General features: G+C 40.5%; 1 protein-coding gene across 1 annotated transcript in view; it reads left to right on the top strand.

Moving 5' to 3' along the window:
* Positions 1-713: 713 nt before the first annotated feature.
* Positions 714-19012, top strand: part of SYTL5 (synaptotagmin like 5) — a 231401-nt gene continuing 213102 nt past the window's right edge. The window contains exon 1 of the mRNA XM_009197395.4: positions 714-919. The gene's annotated coding sequence lies outside the window, so the exon portion shown is untranslated. The remainder of the gene's footprint in view (positions 920-19012) is intronic.

Here is a 19012-nt window from a genome sequence, read left to right as displayed (position 1 = left end):
CTTTTCCAAGACCCAGAGGGGATATGAGAGAGGAGAGACTTGCAGACTCCTCCACAAGGAACGGGGCTCCTAGGAGATGAGATGGGAGTAACTTGTGCCTTGGCTGTGGTGAGCAGTAAGGGTACTCCTGGTATAGGTACAAACTGTGGGAAGTTTGGGCATCGCCATATCCACCTTGCAGGCGGATGTGTCAGATGGGCCACGGGTGTGTGTATGGCGGGGGGTGCGGGAGGGTGACAGTTCCTGCAAGGTAGGGTCGGAGGAAAGGAAAGACCTATGGAAAAGGATACACCTGGGGTCTTGAGGAGCCAGCTGCACCTGTTTCTGGGCTGAGAGGCTTCCGGAGCCACCACAAGGTGGAGACCAAGGATGGCAGGGGTGGGGTCTTTTCAGACCGGTTGTAAGTCCTGGGGCTAGTTGTACCTCCTGAAGCCCGTTTGGCACAGCCTGCAGGAGGGACTTTGCAAAGCTGCGTCCAGGTAGTATATGAAAGGTGTGTTGAGCTCAAATGGTCAGCCCGGGGTCAGGGGGTTCTGGGGTGGCGGGGAGCCGAGAAGAGTGAGATCCACGAAGGAGGCTCTCACCCCTTGGCAGCGGGCGGCTGCCTTGAGGGGCGGGCTGTGCCTAGCGCGACTCTGGCGCCGCCGCCTGGGGGCAGCCGGCTGTGAGCCCCGTGGACAGGGGCGCCTGGAGACCGCCTCTCATGAGGCACTGGGTCCTGGTACTTGCTGGGGGTGGGGAGGGAGAGGGGCGCACAGCGCCCAGAGGCGGAAGCCAAGCGCGTGAGTCACTCTGTTCCCCTGGGTTAGGAGCGGGACTTTGCCTCTCGCCTGGGGTCTGCATTTCAGCTCCAGCTTCAGCGACTCATCCCAGCAGGCTGACCCCCTCCAGAGGCTGGACCAGCTGCTTCTCAGTCTAGGTGAGGTCCAGGCAAGTTTCTCGTCTTCTGACGCTTACTGTTTGGGGGACTCGCGGGGAGGGGGTCTTCCAGTCTGTGTCTGTCTGCCTTTGCTTCCTCCCTCTGGCTCTCTCCATTGGAGACAGAAAGTTAGATTTAAAAAACGCAACAGAGAATATAAAATCTATGCTCAGACCGCAGATAAACAAAACTCTGGGGCCATATTCTTAATTTCCCAAGTACCTTCACATGTCCGAATGCGGCGTTTATGGAGCTAGGAATGTTTTGTTTGTTTCGTGTATTTCCCTCCTCCCCCACTTTCCTCCGGTGTAATTCTTAGAGGTGGGGACAGGAGAGTCAGAGGGCTTAGCTGGGATCCTTTGCCAGAGTGGCTTCTTCATTCTCTGCGAGGTGGCAGATGTTTTACTGTAGCCTGAGTTGGGATCTTGGAACAACCCTCTCCAGCCCAGGACATGCCAGCGCTTAAGGTAACTGCAGTTGTTGCATATCTATCTCGCTATCATTGACTGAATCAAAATGTTCCGGAGGCACAATTAATGTGAATGCCACAATGTTGAAACATTCATTGAAGGACACTATTGAATGTTTTATTTTTTAACGTATTGTATTCCAGGAAAATTTTAGAAGACTATTGCTGGTTTTATTTTCTCTATTTTCAGATATGCTCCAAAGCCTATTATTCCCTTGCAAGACAACCAGTGAGGACCTGTTCTGTTTCTTATAAGGATTTAACAGTGCAAAACTACGTGTTAGTTTCTCCTCTAAGGTTAGGGAGTTCCTTCTATTAACCACTTTTAGAAAAACATTTTGGTGGTGTGGTGGAGGGGGGGAGATATTTCCCCTTTCTCTATCACTAAATGCAAAATGTTTCTGTGACTATTAAGTAAATACTAATTATTGTCATTTTTGCTTAAAAGGAGCAGAGGAGAGCATCTCCTGGAATGCATGAATTTGTGGTTCATGTTGATGATTGATTGCTTTACCATCAAATTGTTTGGTTTGATGCAATGTTAACAGGTGGTCTTAATTCACAACACGGAAGTATTCTATTCTAGAAAACAACCCTGTTGATATGCACACCACCGCCCCCCCACCCCCAACATGCACACACGAAACCATGTTTTTGTCTTGCTTTGTGGGAGAGAAAAATGGATGGGGGACTCTTTTCTGGCAGTTGATTAATCCCTGATCTTTCTTGAATTGCCATTTGTTTTATAACCTATAATTATAGAAAAGACCCCTCCTTGAAATAAAATTAATAAAACCTTACATGTTTAGTCAGATCACTGGAATAATTTTTTAGAGTTGAATGGAAGCTTCCATGATCCTCTTCCAATGTCCTCCCCAGGGAGCCGTTAAGCTTCCCACTTCTCTGATAACATAACTCCTCTCCTCTACATACCTCTGTCTTAGCTCTTACCACCTTATGATTCTTGGTTTACATATCCATCTTGCTTAGAGTAATAACATTGATTTGAAAACAAGGGTAATGCCTTATTAATCTCTGTATCCCTGGAGTCTAGTAAAGTAAGGTCTGTTTAAAAAAAAATGAATGAAGAAAATAATTTGGCAGTCCAGATTAGCTTTACCATTCCTTGAAATCCACCTGGGCATTCTTTCTGTTCACTCCTAAAAGATAAGTCATTTAATTCAATGATACTCAAAGTGTGGATCCTCGGAATACACTGTGTCCTAAATAAATGAGAGTTTTCTTTTTTTTTTTTTTTTTTTTTTTTTTTTTTTTTTTTTTTTTTGAGACGGAGTCTCGCTCTGGCGCCCAGGCTGGAGTGCAGTGGCCGGATCTCAGCTCACTGCAAGCTCCGCCTCCCGGGTTCCCGCCATTCTCCTGCCTCAGCCTCCCCAGTAGCTGGGACTACAGGCGCCGCCACCTCGCCCGGCTAGTTTTTTGTATTTTTTAGTAGAGACAGGGTTTCACCGTGTTAGCCAGGATGGTCTCGATCTCCTGACCTCGTGATCCGCCCGTCTCAGCCTCCCAAAGTGCTGGGATTACAGGCTTGAGCCACCACGCCCGGCCAGAGAGTTTTCTATATTTGAAAAAATCTGTATATTGTTGTGAACTTTAACTTTATTTTTATTTATTTATTTATTTATTTATTTTTGCTGAAAGTAACAGAAAAGCCAACTAAACATGGCTTGTAATACTACAGAAGTGTAACTGGGCATAGTAGCATGTGCCCGTGGTCCCAGCTACACAGGAGGCGGAGGTGGGAGGATCCCTTGAGCCCAGGATTTTAAAGCTGCAATGGACTATGATTGCACCACTGCATTCTAGGCTGGGTGACAGAGTAAGACCCTGTCTCTCAAAAAGGAAAAAAAAAAAAAAAAATAGAGAAGTCTGACAGCAGGTGATAACTGGAGTTGATTCAGTGACCCAACAATATCGGGGTTCTGAGTCAGTGTCTTACCCTCACGGCTTCAAGATGGCTCTAACAGCTCAAGACACTGAGTCCTGATCCCATGTTCAATGACAGGAAACAGGGTGGAAAAGGTCAGAGTATTTTTCCTCATGCAACTTTCTTATCAAAGAAAAAATATCTTTCCCCAAATTTATCTAACAGAATCCTACTTTGATCTCATTGGCAATATCTGGGGCACATAGCTGCCCTTAGTGGCAAAGGAGACTGGGAAAGTATCAGTTTTTTTCAGCTTCTATAGTGGAAAGGCAGCCAGGGAGAGGCAGGTAGGTGATGTATCTGGGGAACTAACCAGAAAGTCTACTAGACTGTCAAGAAGATAAGTCTATTTGAACCTGTGATCAATGTTCGGGCCAAGTAAAATACTACACGTTAATCAACATAGCAAAAGCACACATTTAGAGCAGAGTTTCCCTCTCCACAAGGGTGTATGGTATTTTAAGGGTGCCAAATCACTTTTATGGAGTGTGCTAACTTTTAGAGACTGCACCTTGCGCGCGCGCGCGCGCGCGCGCGTGTGTGTGTGTGTGTGTGTGTGTGTATAATCTCATAGGGTTTCTATTAAGTCTGAATCAAACCCTCGAGTTCCTGGAAAAGAGTAAATATTCAGTAAATAGTTGTCCTTTGAGTGGAGTGTTGAGTTTGGGAGCTTCAAAAGTTCACAGGGACATGGGAAAGGATTTAGTGAAAGAAAAAAAAAAAACTGATTAGTGGTTTGCTGCCAATGCCTTGGAAGGCTGGTTTACAGCATCTGAGTGTCCTTAATTTGGATCCTAGGAGCCTTGAGGGAACCTTAACAGGAGGGAAAAGAAGAACCTAGGGAGAGGTAGTGGCACTGACAACTTGGTTCAACAGATTATCTTTGGGGACCTTCCCTATACCTGTACTGGGGAAGATGTACTACCACACACACACACACACACACACACACACACAAAGTTCAAAATGGTCCCTAGCACACACACACAGACACTAAAACTTAAAAAGTTGAAGCACGAAAAGAGTGTATATTATTGCCAGCTTTGATTTAACTTTCTCTTTTCCAGTAGAATATTCTCTTAAATACTTACAGAAGGTAGTTTCGGTACATAATGGTAGGAGATCAGGTAAGCAAGTATCAAGAGATTGAAATTTAAGAGTTACAATTGTCTTAGATTTCTCATCAGTGAAAAGAATGGAGTAGACCAAGCTTGTCCAACCTGCGGCTTGTGGGCCACATGCAGCCCAGGACGGCTTTGAATGTGGCTCAACACAAATTTGTAAACTTTCTTAAAACATTATGAGATTTTCTTTTTCGATTTTTTATTTTTTAGCTCATCAGCTGTCATTGTGTTAGTGTATTTTATGTGTGGCCCAAGACAATTCTTCTTCCAATGTGGCCCAGGTAATCCAAAAGATTGGACACCCCTGGAGTAGATTAGCAGTGGTATTCAAACTTTGTTGCACATTAAAAATTACCTGGGGAGTTTTTTTGTTTGTTTTTTGCTTTTATTTTTTTTTGAGATGGAGTCTCACTGTTGTTGCCCAGGCTAGAGCGCAAGTGGTGCGATCTCAGCTCACTGCAACCTCTGCCTCCCGGGTTCAAGCGATTCTCCTGCCCCAACCTCCCGAGTAGCTGGGATTACAGGCACCTGCCATTGCACCCAGCTAATTTTTGTATTTTTAGTAGAGAAGGGGTTTCGCCATGCTAGCCAGGCTGGTCTCCAGTTCTTGACCTCAGGTGATCCACCTGCCTCAGCCTCCAAAAGTGCTGGGATCCAAGCCTGAGTCACTATGCCTGGCTGGAGAGGTTTTTAAAATCAAGATTTATGAGCTGATCCTCAGACCACTTAAATTGGAACCTCTGGGAATGGAAACCAGGTATCAATATTTTAAAAACTCCCTAGATGACTCCTGAGTTTGGAAACTGTATTAGTTTGCTAGGACTGCCATTCAAAGGACCACAGACTGGGATTTAAGCAACAGAAATGTATCTTCTCACACTTCTGGAGTCAGGAAGTCCGAGATCAAGGGTTGGTTGATCCTGAGCCCTCTCTCCTTCACTTGCACCTGACCATCTTCCCCCTATATCTTTACTACGGTCTTTTCTCTGTGCATGTCTGTGTCCTAAGCTCATCTTATAAGGATGCTGGTCGTATATTGTGTCAGGGCCTAGTCTAAAGACCTAATTTTAACTTGATTACCTCGTCAAAGGCCTATCTCCAAATAGTTATATTTAGAGCCCCTGAAGGCTAGGACTTCAACGTGTGAATTTGGGGAAGACACAGTTCAGCCCATGAAAGAACCCATTGGACAAGTATGATATTTCTCAAACTTTAACATGCGCACAAGTCACCTGGAGACGCTATTAAAATTTAGATTCTAATCCAGTAAGTCTAGGTGGGGTCTGAAATTCTGCAGTTCTAACAAGACCCTAGTGATTTCAATGTTACCAGTTGACAGATCGTACTTGAAGTAGCACGGTTCTGTCTAGATGAGTGGTTCTCAAACTTTAATGGACATCGGAATCACCTGGAGAAATTGTTAAAATTAGATTGTTGTGATCCAGCCCCAGAATTTCTGATTCCACAGGTGTCGGGGTAGAGCCCAATAATTTGCCTTTCTAACAAGTTCCTAGATGATGTTGATGCTGCTGGTATAGGGATGATACTTTGCAAACCATGTATCTCTGACATTTTGAGACTTTATGGTATTGGATGTGTCAGGGTCATTATATACATCATTGTACGTGAAGTTTGTAATTCTAATTGCTGATAGCATTACTTTTTTTTTTTTTTTTTTTTAACAGAGTCTCTCTCTGTCGCCCAGGATGGAGCGCAGTGGCACCATCTCAGCTCACTGCAATCTCTGCCTCCTGGGTTCAAGTGATACTCCTGCCTCATCCTTCCGAGTAGCTGGGATTACAGGTGTCTGCCACCACACTCAGCTAATTTTTTAAAATATTTTTAGTAGACACAGGGTTTCACTATGTTGGCCAGGCTGGTCTTGAACTCCTGTCCTCAAGTGATCTGCCCACCTCGGCCTCCCAAAGTGCTGGGATTACAGGTGTGAGCCACTGTGCCCGGCCAGCATTACATTTTTCTTTTTGCCAAGCATAATTGCTTTTTCTGTTAATAGGAGGAAGGATGAGAAAGTGGGAGAAAATGCTGTATTGGGATTTCTTTTAATCTCATACAAATAGAAGTGAATAAATACAGAGGCTACACATCAGCCCATTAGTCTCTATTCATGTTTGTTCTCCAATCATAGAGCTATTTTGCAGCTTGCTCTTCTAGAAGCTCAAAGTTGATTTTATGAGATTGGTTGCATACTTCTCATAATGCGATATTTAAAGGATTAACCATTCTAGAGATTTCAAGAGGCATTGCAAATTTCCCCCAAAAACATTAATTTTAAATTATTTCTAATTTAATCACACAATTGTTTCTACACGAGACCAACAGTGAGCTACATCAAACAGTATCCCCTCCCCAAAATTATTGGATATGAAGAAAATATTTTACCTGATTTCATAGAATTAGATCAGTAAAATTCACATTTTGCTACTGTTATTAGAAAATTTGATATATATATATGTGCTATATATAGGTGCTATATATACACACACACACATATACGCACGTGTGTATTGTATACACATAGGTTACGATTTTCTATTTGCTTAATTTAAAGCATTTTATATTATTTTAAATTGTTCTTAAATCTTTATTTATATCTCCATATGAAACAGTGAAAATATTTATATTTTAAACTTAAAAATGTATTCAACTTGCAATCCAATAAATTTTTTTATTTTTTTATTTTTTATTTTTTATTATTTTTTTTTGAGACAGAGTCTCGCTCTGTTGCCCAGGCTGGAGTGCAGTGGCCGGATCTCAGCTCACTGCAACCTCTGCCTCCTGGGTTCACACCATTCTCCTGCCTCAGCCTCCCGAGTAGCTGGGACTACAGGCGCCCGCCACCTCGCCCGGCTAGTTTTTTGTTTTTGTTTAGTAGAGACGGGGTTTCACCGTGTTAGCCAGGATGGTCTCGATCTCCTGACCTTGTGATCCGCCTGTCTCGGCCTCCCAAAGTGCTGGGATTACAAGCTTGAGCCACCGCGCCCGGCCTCCAATAAATATTTTAAACAAAGATGTAATCAGGTTTCTAGCTGCCCCATTTACTCTGGGCCTCTTATCTAAAGAATGGGTCTTGCTAAAGTATTTCCCTTACTTATAACTTATCCAAAATTATGCCAAATGTATAGGGCTTCTATTCAGAATAGATTTACTATGCCATAATTGTTTTAGTTTACCCTCATAGCTTTTCCACATGTTCCACATTCTTGGTGAATTTTTCCAGTAATGCACCTCCTAGCACTGTCAATGGGAAGAGGTTACCTGTCATGTTTCTAGCCTGAGCTTCCGACCACCAGATAACAGAAGCCCAATTGTGGAGATGGATACAACAGGCCCAATGCCACTAAAGATCTGAATTGTATAATGAATTCCGTTTCTCCTGACTTCATGCTCAGCAATCAACCTTAGTATGCCACATGTTCATTGCCTTCAGGGTGAGAATAACCTGGTCAGAGTGTCTGGTCTCCCTCACAGTTATATTTCCCATTGTAAATTACTAAGCCGCCACTCTAGCTTTAAACACTTATGAGTGTTGTGGGGGTGAGTCAGCACCCAACACCCTCAAACCTAATAAATGCAGGGACACTGATAAAGATCAGTTATCTGGGGGTTGGCTCAAAGCTAGGCCTTGATGCTGATGACTCATAGAAGTGAATTAATACCAGCTAGCATTTATTAAGTATTTTCTGCATACCAGGCACTGTGCAATTTTATTTACATTATCTAATTTTTCCTCATAGCAACTTTGTGAGGCAGTCATGTTAATTTCCATTTTACAAATAAGAAGACTGATACATGTATATTAAAAACCTGCTCTAAATCAAATGACTACTGTGGCAGGGACTTTTAGTTGCCATGCAATATCTATTCCCACCTTCTCCCTTAGTAACAGAATACCAGTTTTATTACTGGTAGTGATGTATCTAGCAAATAGTTTCTATTTCCTGGCATCCCTTGTATCAAGGTGTGAGCCTATGACTGAGTTCCACCAGTGAGAGGTAATTGTGTTGGGTGGTACTTCTAGGAAGCCTGCTTAAAGGGAGTTGATTTGGCTGGGAGGAGGGCCCTTTTGTCCCTCCCCCTGCTTCCTCCTGCTGCCAGTCTCCAACGCAGGCATGATGCCTGGAGCCATCTTGGACCATGGAGTGACTGACTGGATGTAAGCTAGCATTAAAGATGTTGGAACAGAAAGGTAGAAGAAATCTGGGCCTGTGGTGGCACCATGGAGCTACTGTGCCAGCTCTACCCCAGAGATCTTTGTCTGCTACTGAAACCAATTGGCATTCTGTCAGCAGAGATGAAAATTAGAGATGGCTATTGGTAGGCAGTGGACAATGTTTTCATGCTATGTGCCAAGTACCTAATTTTGATCTGTGATGGATACATGTGTTTGAGTTTCATCTCTGCCACTTACTAGCTATGTCTATTGGACATCTCTTGTGCCTCACTGCACAGCCTTATAGCCTACCATTTAGTTAAGCCATTAGTCCATTAACCAACTTTATGTGGGTAAAACCAGAGAGTGCCTTGCCTTAGCCTCAGAGCGAATATCTCACTTCTCATCCCAGGACTTCTTCAATGTTTCAACAGGAAGGCCTGTTGGAACACCCTTGTACCCACACATGTGTGTTATGGAATGTGAGGGAGTTAAAGGCCCAAGAACCAACCCTTAACTAATGTGAGATGGGAGCCTAAGATAAATAGTCCCTCCTCCATTCTTGGCCAGATAATTCGCAATTGCATTTTAATAGTGTTTGTTTCCAAGAGATTCTCAGAGGGTCTGACTAAGCAGGATTAAGTCCTAGTTGTCTACAGTTGTGACCAACTCAAGAATATACTCCCGTATTGGTTTTCTCTCTTCTTTTCCTTTCCCGAATTTCCTACTTCTATTCCCTAGAATCACTTCCCCAAACAAATTATCTACATTGAAACCCTTGTTTCAGCCTCTGTATAACCTTCTTTGCAACCTTGAAGTAAGCTATGCTGACAAAACTTTTTAGCACTTGCTGACATTTTTATGTCCCTTCTATGATGAGGCAAAATACTCTCTTTGGTGTACAAAGATGAGAATACATCATGAGATCTGATAATTCCAACTATTGGATGAATGTGGATCAATAGGAACTCATACTTTGTTGATAGGAGTACAAATTGGTACCATTCTGGAAAAGAAAATTTAGTACTATCTTGTGAAGTTGAACATTTTGTATACCCTATGACCTAGTAACTTTATTTCTAGGTATGTTACCTAGACAAATTCTCCTGCATGTGAAGCAGGAACCCTCCTTAGGAATGGCCATAGCAGCATGATTCATAATACAAAAATTCTGAAATAATCTAATTGTCCATTGATGGAAAAATGATAAATAAATTTGATATTAATTATTTCAACAGAGTAAAAATGAATGAACCATTTCTCTATGCAAGAACACTGATGCATATTATTAACAAAATCACCAAAAACTTCATGCAGTTGGGTATCATTTTTATAAAGCTCAAAAAAAGCAATACTACACAACACATTCTTAGGAATCACACACACATGATAGATCCTAAAGCAAGGTGAACCCAAAATTCAGAACAGTACTGGGGAGACAGGGATGGGATAAGGTAGGAACAGGTAGTAGAGGTACTAACATTGATGATGTTCTGGGTCTTGAATGGGGTGATGGGTTCATAAAAGCTCATTTAGTATTACTCTTTATAACTTACTTAAACCTGATACAGATTCTTTTATATACATCAAATTTTATGGAATAATTTAAAGAAATGAAACCATCACCAACAAAGATGCTGTACTAACGAAGGACAGCCTCAGTGAAAAGCCTCCTCTAGCCCTCACTCTAAACTAATGGCTCTCAGAGTCAATATTTCTCATCATGTAATGTATTTTTTTCTTTTGTGTTATTAAGTATATTGTAATCAACTAGAATGGCAGGGTACAAGATTCCTTTTTTCTCATGGCCCTTAAGGGTCACATCTTCTACTATATTTAGAAAAAAACAGTTTGCTGTGTCCTCTCTGCACCTGTGTCCATTTGCCTGTGATTCTTCTATGTCCTGAAGCTGCCCATTGCTCTTTGCTGTGCACAATCCACCTCTTATTTTACTGCTGTCTCAGTACAGCACACAGGGGCTACATTCCTCCTTGTTTCGTGTGTGTGTGTGTATGCGCGCGCGTGTGCACGTGCACAGGCGTGTGTTGAGAGGTGGTAAAATGGTAGTGAGTAGGGAGGCAGTTGACATGACCTTTTTCTTTATACTTCCAAACCTACTCCTTGCTTTCCTTAACAATGCTGCCAAACAAAGCAGTAAAACTGTACCAGATTTTTAAACTCTGGGCCAGGATTTATAATATTTAAATCATTTGTGCCCTGGAAACTTTGATGGGGTCGGTGACCTCCTTATCAAAATAGTGGCTTAAATACATGCACTCAAACTCATTGGATTACAAAGGAAGCAAATTTTATTGAAATACAGTTATCAGAAATTAAAAGCAATTGTGTAGTATAGTAATCTACGTACTTTTTAATTAAGTTATTAAGCAACAAGATCTAATGGTGGATCTAATGACCTAAATTTTAAAGTAGTAATGATTATGAAACATATTATATGATATCTACAATAACTGTAATATGATATGAAAAATATCTGTTTCTTTGGTGACAGTCACACGTACTGCTAATACCATTGTGGTTTGTTGCTTACATTCATACTTGCAGGAAATATTAAATGTCAGATAAAGATTAGTGAATATAAGGATGTCATTTTTTTTTCTTCCAAGTTCATGGACTCTTTAAATTCTACTGATATATTCTTGGGGGTTCGTGGATCCCAGATTGAGAAACTTGCTCTAAGCAAAGCAAAGGAAACTACAATAGACGTGGGAAATAATTTTAAACTGGATACCAAATATTATCTAACCCATAGCCCGCAAAGAAAGCAGTTAGCTCTAACCTTTCATGGAGGGTAGGAGAGTCATCTCAGTTTCCATTCTTACCTCACAGATCTTTTAAAGAGGACTTTACTTTTCAATTTTCTGCAGACAAGTCTCCATACTTCCGTTAGGAACTCCTGCCTCATTCTCAAAGGATCTGATCTTGCTCTTGGATTCATCAGTCTTCCTTCTCCACTATATTTTCCCACTAAGAGTTGCCCACTTTAGAATAACTCCCTAATGGCTCCCACACAACAGCATAAGGTGGGCTTTGGCATGCTGAGCCTTGTTTCCTTTAAGACCTTTACACTGGGGTGAGTTGTAATGATCGGAGCCCATGCACCCCTCCTAACCTTCCACTAAAAACACTTATTTTCAGGGATAGCACAATCTTAACACATAAGGAAAAAGAAGCATTTTCCTGACTTTCCCATATATTAAAAGACTGCTGAAGCATACAGGAAAGCTAGTACTGTACATTTATTATGCAGATCAGGTATAGTTATTTATTCATACCATAGCTGCTTTCAAATGGGCTCACTACTGAGCTATGTAGATCTTGTGATGGCTGTTTTCTGAGCTACACAAACACCTGGCTCCAAGTTTGAAGTTTCTGTTTGTATGAGTCCGATTAGGTGTTTAGATAGCGCTACTTGTATCTTCTACAATACCTACTGATTGAATGACTGATTGATTGATTATTTTAATTATTTTTTTCAGGATTAGTAATGGATTTTTAATAAACTTTATTTTTAGTACAGTTTTGGTTTGCAGAAAAATTTTGAAGATAGTAGAGAGTTACATATACCTATATCCAGTTTACCCTATTAAAATCTTACATCAGTATGGCACATTTGCTACAGTGCAGCAATATTGATACATCTTCGTTAACTAAGGCTCATGTTTTATTCAGATTTTCAGAATTTTTACCTAATGTCCTTATTCTGGTCCTGGATCCCATGCGGTCTTCGTGTCTCCTTAGGCTCCTTTTGGCTGTAACATTTTTTCAGATTTTCTTTGTTTATGATGATCTTGACAGTTTTAAAGAGTACTGGTCGGACATTTCATTGAAAGTTCATAATTGGGATTTGTCTGATAGTTTTCACTGATTAGACTAGGGTTCTGTGTTTTTGGGAGGAGTGCCATTCTCATAACATCATATAAAGGGTATATACTATCAACATAACTTATTGTTGATGTTGACCTTGATCACCTGGCTGAAGTAGTGATTGTCACATTTCTTCACCATAAAGTCACATTTTTTTCTCCCTTTCCATACTGCATGCCCATATTTAAGGAATGAGGAATTATGTTCCACCTCCTTGAAGGTATTTACAAAAATTATTTGGAACTTTTCTGCCCTTAAGATTTGTCTCTTCCTTCCTTCATTTATGTATTTATTTATTCAATAATTTATTTGTGTTTGTGTGGATTCATGGTAATGACTTTTTAACTAAACAATTCCAATCTTATTTATGACCAGTGGCATGAATTTCTGGCTAGCCCTATATTTCCTAAGCACAGAAAAGAGTAAAACCAATAGCTACACATAGAATTTGTTTCACTATTGGTCTATTCACCTATCTCTTTCCATTTCCTTATCTAATTTTTGGTCTAATTTTTCACCAAAAGAATAATTCAGTAACATGTTAAAAAATTCAATCATAAAAGATCACACAGTGAAAATTACTTTCCACCTTTTCATGTTTTTGTATCCCTCTTCAGCGGCAACTCCTGTTAACTGTTATTGATGTTTTTTCAGACGTTTTCAATGCATTTATTAGCAAATAGCTATCATTCTGCTTCTTTATACTCTAAGGAAAAAGGCCAGGAAAGGGACAGCAGGGCAACAAAAGGAAATAAGAAAGGGGAGAGCAGGAGCAAACCAAAGATCATGAGGTCAATCATAGAATTCTTAATTCAGTTACTATATTTGCTTGGCAAACAATTCAGTTTTCCAAGATTTTTTTCTGGTGTAGTTTTCCCACAATTGTGAGTTTCAATTCCTGATTATCAAGCAGGGTGGGTATATTACTTAAGTTTTTTAGTTGAAAACAACTAAATCCCCTCTGCCCAGTTTAAGCAGAAGAGTTTATTTGAAGGTATTGGGTGGTACGATTTTTATGGCCCCAATTGTCTCCATCCCTAATCTTGCCTTTTGGACATGTGACTTTGTAGTTTCTCTCACTAAGGACAATATCTATATGTCCCTTGATTCTAAGGTTGACTATGTGACTTGGTTTGGTGAAGGAGATGTTAGTGAATATGAAGCACATAGAGGCTTGAAAAAGCATGTGCACACTTCTACTTCTGTTTTTGTTCCTCTGTCATCTTCAAGAAGATGACAAGAGCCAAAACTAGCCTGCTGAAGGATGAGAGACACGTGGTACAGAGCCAAGTCATGAAAGTTACCCCAGCTGAAGCTGTCCTGGATTGTCTGATAGTCACTTGATCCCCAGGAATTTAGCAAGCTGAATTGCAGCTGACTATAGATATATTAGCAAACTCAGCCAAAATCAGCCAAGGCCAGGTCATCTGAATTCTGTAGATTTATGGGATAACTAAATGCTTATTTTTGTATGTCACTGAAATTATAGGGTTGTTGTGCATCATTTTATGGCAATGAATAACTGAGGATCGTACTTCAAGGAATTTCTGGGAGGGGCAGAGAAGGTGGTTTGGATGCTACATGACCAGAAGTACCAGCAATCACACTGCAGAATGTTTCTAGCAAACAGTTTGCCCCTGCTGCCTTATGGTGCTCAGCATCTGTCATTCTAGAGAACAGCTATTAGAACCTTCACCAGTGCTCTCCAAATGAACTGAATGCCTTGAACTCACTGCTTGCAAGAATCACTGACATCCAGCACAAAGTTCACGTTCTCATTCCAGTCATCCTGTGGATGCATCCGACTACTAGATTATAAACCACAATTAGAACTCTAGCTGCAAGGGAGTCTGGAAAGTGTGTGTGTGTGTGTGTGTGTGTGTGTGTGTGTGTGTGTGTGTGTTTAGCTTTCTAGCTTCTGTAGTACAAGAAGGCCTGCTAGAAGGGGTTTGGAGAAACTGTGAGTCATTCTCCAGTATCTGCCATGGAGGCATAGACAAAAGAACTCAACTTCCTGATCCCCTGAGTTTCTTCCATCTCTGCATAGAGAGAGTCAAGGTGTTGACAGGACTTAGAATCCTGAGGGGAGGACCCCTGGACCCCCTGACTACTCTACACCAAACTTGACATGGCAATTTTAGCTCTAGAAAAGCAGTTTCATTCTGATATTAATGACTGGGAGTACTCCTTGATTTTTCCTCCCTTGGCATTTGGCAGAGTGAGTAGCCAGGTGAAGCAACACTTTATTTTAATTACATTGGACACTGTAAACAAGGAGTCTGGCCTCATTTCACTTTCTCTATAGTTGAGTAAAAAGCTATAGTAAAAACACTTAGAGAAGTGTATTGTATATTCTTATATGGTGAGAATATAAAGGAAGAAATAAATCTCTGTCTGCCCCATATTCATATGCCAATTCCCTTTGATCTAAGTATCCTAAATACCTAAAATGTGACCATATTAGGCTGATACATTGTAAACTCACCCTTGCTCTTTAACCCTACTCCCACCACAAGCTAGAATGGTTATCTGCAGTGTCTGGTCTAGGACACATGTCATTAACTGATTGATAGAAGACATTTCCACAAAATGAAAAGGCTTTGGATATAGATGTATTTATTTGTAAAGTGCCACTTGTAAGATTGGCCACATGAAACCTTTACTTGTTCTCCTTTATTTTTCTTCTGAAGATCTTGTTCTAGCTAAATATTTGCTGAAACATTTTTGTAACCTTTTTGTGTTTTAACTTAATAGACAAAGCCATGCTGTTGCTGACACTAAAAGCACTGAAAAGAATTACATTTGGGCATTATTTTAAGGTGTGCTTTTTAACTAAACTTGGTGAGAAATTAAGTATACCTAGTATCTGTATAGATAATATCTGAATCCTTGACTGGTTACCAGTAAAAGTAGGAGAAAATCAATTGGAATATATATATGCTTCTGAAGAGCATATGATCTGTGAACATTCCCAACAGTGGAACATGATGAGAGCATTTACTGGGAGGATCAAAAGGTATTCTGATGTTGCCAAGATGCTATTTGGGCCATGGGCTTTGCGCACTCGATCAGTAGGTTTAATATCCTTTGGAATTGATGAAAAAATCTGAATAGGAAATAATAATCCATTCAGCTCACTGGGAATTTGTGATAACCACTCATTATTATTGTTATTTTCTGAAGTAGTTTTCCTTGTATTTTACCAAAAATATTTGGGACAAGGTCTGAAACTTCTGCTCACCAAGGTGCCAAACTGGAATCAAGACTTCAGGCCATGGAAAAGCTACCTCCACAGATGGAGTCAAATCTGTGGAGGTAGTTTTTCCTCCTACACCTCTCACTGCAGCTCCCACTACTCCTCTACCTGTGGAATCTTCTCCTCTAGCCAATTGGTAGAACTGTTGGACTCTAGTCATATCATATACATTTCTATATTTTTCCTGTACCCTTTGCCATGCCTAGAGGACCTCCCTGGCTCTCTTGGCATCTATGATCTGCCTGGATGATATCAAGATAAAACTTAGCTGCAAATCCAGAATTCTCCTGGTTTGCTCAGCCTTTGCCCACCATTCTCTTCTTTGAACTTCTAACGCATCTATATCTAGCATCTAGGCTAGCCCTTCTGTACCCCCAAGATGTCTACTCATAACTAAAATGATAGTTTCTGGAGGATAGACCGGTTTGCAATTCTGTGTATCCCCATTCCCTACATCAGTGCCATATGGATACAATAAATCCTCAGTTGATGGAATATGATGCCTAGAACATCTAGCACAAAAACCACAATGTTTAAGGAGCAAAATTCCTTGCATTTACCTGGAGCTTCCTTCACAGGCCCACCTGACTACTGACTTCATTCTTATTCTTAAAAGGGTCACATGATCCCTTTCTTACAAAGGTGACACGATTATTTTACTGCTTCCCTCCAGTAATAGAGAGGAAAGGGCTCTGTATTGGTCTTTCATCTCAATTTTCTCCTTGTGCTTTCTGTGCGTGAGGTGCTAAAGCAGTATGGCCCTTGACCTATGCGCTTGACTGATTCTATTGTTTAATCCCCACAACAACCCTAAGAGTAAGCGCCGTTATTATTCCAATTTGGAGATATGGAAACTGTCATGGAGAAGTTAAGTAACCTATTATCTCAAGCTATTAAGTGGAGGAGCCAAGATTCAAACCAAGACATTACGGCTCCCAGGTCTGTGCTGTTAACTCCTACACGAAACTGCACTTCCTGATGCCCAGGTATTCCATTAGATGATCCTTCAAACCTCAGAGTTTCCTGGGTCAGAAAATTTAAGTAAACGGAAGAAATTATAGCTCCAGGAACCTCTTCTGTTATTCTCATTGTGCTACCAAGAATGCCACAACATGCTCTTGGTGGAAGAAACAAAAGAGTAGGAATTTAGTATATGATATTCCCTCAAGGCTGCAAAATACAGTACTTCAGAATTATTCATGTCATTAAGATCAAATCTGGTCTATAAGTAAATGCAGAGTCAGGATATGAACTCACACTAAGTAAAGCACAGTGGTTGGAATTCTGCTATTGTCACTTACCAGTTATAATATGGGTATGTTACTTTACCTCTTTTTTTTTTTTATTATTATACTCTAAGTTCCAGGGTACATGTGCACAACGTGCAGGTTTGTTACATATGTATACATGTGCCATGTTGGTGTGCTGCACCCATTAACTCGTCATTTACATTAGGTATATCTCCTAATGCTATCCCTCCCCTCCGCGCCACAATAGGACCCGGTGTGTGATGTTCCCCTTCCTGTGTCCAGGTGATCTCATTGTTCATTTCCCACCTATGAGCGAGAACATGCGATATCTGGTTTTCTGTTCTTGCGATAGTTTGCTGAGAACAGAAGAAAACCTAGGTAATACCATTCAGGACATAGGCATGGGCAAGGAATTCATGTCTCAAACACCAAAAGCAATGGCAACAAAAGCCAAAATTGACAAATGGGATCTAATTAAACTAAAGAGCTCCTGCACAGCAAAAGAAACTACCATCAGAGTGAACAGGTAACCTACAGAATGGGAGAAAATTTTTACAATCTACTCATCTGACAAAGGGCTAATATCCAGAACCTATAAAGAACCCAATCAAATTTACAAGAAAAAAACAAACAACCCCATCAAACAGTGGGCAAAGGATATGAACAAACACTTCTCAAAAGAAGACATGCATACAGCCAACAGACACATGAAAAAAAATGCTCATCATCACTCGCCATCAGAGAAATGCAAATCAAAACCACAATGAGATACCATCTCACACCAGTTAGAATGGCAATCATTAAAAAGACAGGAAACAACAGGTGCTGGAGAGGATGTGGAGAAATAGGAACACTTTTACACTGTTGATGGGACTGTAAACTAGTTCAACCATTGTGGAAAACAGTGTGGCAATTCCTCAAGGATCTAGAACTAGAAATACTTTACCTCTTTTATCTGGCACTTAGTAAATACTAACCAAGTATTAGCTACTATTTCTATACCACAATATTTCCCTGTTTCTGTAGCCATCTATGCTTCCTTACAACAAAGCACAGTGTAAAGCTCTTTGCCTCTACCTCATTGGATTAAATAAACAGGTCTGTAAATATAAGAGAGAACAGTAATAGTGAAAAAATTGGATACTCAAGAAGTCTGGATGATCAGAGTGACTTTTTTTCTTTTGTTAATGAAAGGATGAGTTGGACGGAAAAGGAGTGAGTCACCCTGACAATGAAATGCTACCAATTTAGGATTTGATTCATTATTTTATGACTGTTGCTTATTTCCTGATGCTATTCATTTCTTATTCATTGGAGGAACAATAATCCTGTTTTGGCTTTTTTAGTTTTATAGCTGAGACATTCACTTCTAAGTATATCAGCTACACCTCTCCCTTTCCCTACTACTTCATCACCATCTCAAGCATCAGAAAATCAAATTTCGAAAATTGCCCAGAAGTATTGGGTGTACAAAAACATTGGTTTCTCTTTTGGAAGTTCTTCCTGTGAGAGTTTAAGCATGGGGATTTTATAGAGGAGATGAACATCAGGGATATTTGTGGCAAAGTCACTTCCCTTCTCTTAAAATGATGTTGGATGGAGAGCCTCCAAGGTAAAGATTCTCAAATTGTCTGCAGTTATAATGTCCAAATATTCGGGGGAAAATCCCATACGGCAAGCCATAAAACAAAATTATTATGACTTCCCGTTGATGATCCATTTTTTAAGGGATAGTTTGAAGTAATAAAGTAAGTAAATATTAGTCTAGGGAAAATGTGGATATACTTTATGGACTATTTAAATACAGATTATCTTTTCATTTTGTGCCGTGACCTGAGACTACTCAATGAATTTTCCATGTGTATGCATTTGTTCTTACACGTCCCTTTTGGCAATGCCCTTTATTATCCTTGAAAACAAAGGCACCACTATAGTATAATTCAAATGTGTCTAGTTCTTTAGTCCTTAAAGATTGGTGGAGGGGCTGCAT

This window comes from Papio anubis, chromosome X (genome assembly GCF_008728515.1).
Source record: "Papio anubis isolate 15944 chromosome X, Panubis1.0, whole genome shotgun sequence".
Classification (NCBI taxonomy): domain Eukaryota; kingdom Metazoa; phylum Chordata; class Mammalia; order Primates; family Cercopithecidae; genus Papio; species Papio anubis.
This window is presented reverse-complemented; position numbering and strand designations above follow the sequence as displayed.